Here is a 3,096-nt window from a genome sequence, read left to right as displayed (position 1 = left end):
ATTTGTTAGTTCATATGCGAAGATGAGAAATGTTTGTCATAATCATGTAGGTTTATTAGAAAAATTTGGGTATGTTACACCCTCATTGAACTTGATGTACCTTGCAAGGATTCTATTCTCTTTTGCTTTTAACATGTGGCACTCTATCATGTTGAAGCACACACACACATATATATATATATATATATATATATATATATATGCACACAAACAATACATACATATATAAAGAGACAAGTGTTCAAAACCTACATGAAGTTCATGGAGCTTTAATAACCACTTTGATTTAGTAAAGAATTAACTCTATAGTTACATTGTGATTGTGGCTATGGCTGATGATGGTTATAGCATTATGAGTATTTCCTACAACTTGTTCTATTATTGGTTATAAAACCATCATCTAAATAAGTAAATTGGCATTAATCTTCTCACAAACACTTTCTTTCTTCTAAATTGCATCATACCTCTATGCACTAGTGTCCTTTCTCATATCTAGATATATGTTGGTTCTTTTTAATAGCATGAAAATGAACAATTTATAATAGTTTAGTATGTCCTATTTATTGAGATATTAAGCTCTCAACACAATCTAACACTCATGTATCTGGGTGATGTTTTTGCATTCGTATTATTGATATATGTTGGTTCTTTTTAATAGCATGAAAATGAACAATTTATAATAGTTTATTATGTCCTATTTATTGAGATATTAAGCTCTCAACACAATCTGATACTCATGTATCTGGGTGATGTTTTTGCATTCATATTATTGATGTGGTTAGTACGTCCATTGACATATACTTCTAGTGATACTTTACATATAGGCATTAGTTAGTCCACCTTCTCGAGTTATGGGATATCTTTCTAGTCAGTATGTTCACACTATAGACCACTTGTACATTATGTATGTTAAACTCTCTCTTTATTCTTGGTAGACTATTATAGTGGAGAAGAAGAAGAAGAAGAAAGACTAGGGTTTTTAGCTTCCTATCTTGTTTGCATTCTATGTGTGTTGTGTTTTTTGTAAGAGTTCAAGCTCTCTCCCCCATCTTTTCATGGTATCAGAGGCATCCAGGTGAGGAGCAGTAAGCACAAGGGTCTACAAGAAAGCCCTACTGTGAAGTGCACCTTTGGAGACCTCTCTCATATGATCTCTAATTAAGAAGCCAACTTTGCAAGTTTAGAGTACTTGAGAGAATGTAACACATCTTCAAAATCTAAGCTTGTGTACTCACATTGATGTTTCATGCATATTTCGGTCTCCATTTAGGAGTTAAGGATTGTTGGTGTGTAGATATGGTAAGGTTCAAGAACTTTGCAAACCTCATCATTTCACAAATAGGTTACAAGTGTTAGGTGTGGCGGGCACTATTTGCAAACTCTCAAACATGACAAGTGTTGCTCAGAGTATGCTTATATATTAAGTTTAATATATGTGATAGTTTATGTGAATTAGCAAGTTATTAATAACTTCCATGCTTGGAAGTTCAAACTTATTGATTTCCTTATGGGTAAATGTTATTAGGACTACATTGAAGGAGATAATACTAAGGCTCTAGATTTTCCAAAGGAAAATGCCGTGTGTGAGCATGTGAAGGCATTTAAGGGATTGGATTAGGGTGCTGAATAAGTGATGTATTGGCTTTCCATTAGTGTTTCAAACAATATGATTGGACATACACATGATGTATACAATCCTACATAAGCATGGAATAATCCAATGAAGCTTTTTGATACAAAACTTAGAGACAAAAGGTTATAGTTGAAGTTTGAGTTAAATAATATCATGCATGGAAATTTGTCTATCAATGACTATGCAGTGACTACTAAGAGCATTGTTAATGCTCCTCAATCTTTTAATGTGCAAGTTGATGATGATGATATAGTGGCTACATGTTTGGATGGTTTGGGTGAGGAGTATGAGTAGTTCCAAACCTCTATCAACACAAGCAATACCATTCTTGATTTTATATATCTAATATTTATATTGATATTACAAGAGAAAAACTTGGGTCTTGTTATATCCTTTCACAAATCAAAGAGAACAAGTGTTTTACTCCAACACAGGTAGAGGTAAGGTTATGGTGGTAGAGGCCATGGTGATAAGTAATCTGGGAAAAATCAATTATAATCTCATGAATGGCAAGAGTAGTCACATATATAGCAAAGGCTAGTCTCGAGGTAGAGGGAGCCATAGAGGACATGGTAGAAAAAATGTAGATTATGATAACAGAGAAAGCTCTAATTGTGGTAAAAAAGGTCACATTGTATATGACTATCTAGAAAAGAAAAGAGGTGGAAATAACAAAAATGGGAGGAGAGAGCATAACAATTATATATTTACCAATAATCAAGTTAATAATGAGAATTTATTTGTTATAAAGCACATGATGAATGCAATAAATACAAATACATCATCAGTGTGAGTGATGGTGTGTAATATGTGGATTTAGGTGCCTCTAACACCATATGGCATCTCGTGGAGAATGGTTTAGAGAAATGAGAAATCATGAGATGCTTGGTTTCATGGAAATGGGTAACATTATAGGCATCCAATTGCTCATGTTGGGAATGGTCCATTGTCTATGTAGCAAGATGGAAAAATTAAGTGTTTGCAAGATGGAAAAATTAAGTGTTTGGTTGATGTGCTACAGATATCTAACTATTGAGGAGCCTAAAATGATTGGGATTTTTTGTTGTTTTTTGTTATTTTTTTGGTATTGAATGATTTATTTTGTGTTGGAATTAATTGTTTGAATGGCATTTGTCAAAGTGTTTTAGAGTGTATTGGGATGTTTTGAATATGTTTGATTAGGTCATGATGGTTTTTGAATGATTTGTGATATGCTTATATGTTACCTAATCATTGTTTAGATTCGATAGGACTGTTTTGATCTATTTTCTTTCTATTTGAGAGGTTAAGATTTTGAATTGTTGGGTTTGAGCATGGTTGAGTATGTGTTGAATGGTTTTTTGTAATATTCCTCCCCCCCCCCCCCCCCCATGTGTAGGAACCCCCCCAAAAAATAAATAACATTAGTGGATTTTTTTAAATCCTTCCCCCCTGTCGACGCCGAGGGAGGAAGAAGGATGATG

This window comes from Lygodium microphyllum, chromosome 7 (genome assembly GCF_053477565.2).
Source record: "Lygodium microphyllum isolate KBCC chromosome 7, Lygodium_microphyllum_v1.1.10, whole genome shotgun sequence".
Taxonomy (NCBI): domain Eukaryota; kingdom Viridiplantae; phylum Streptophyta; class Polypodiopsida; order Schizaeales; family Lygodiaceae; genus Lygodium; species Lygodium microphyllum.
Note: the sequence above shows the minus strand (reverse complement) of the source record.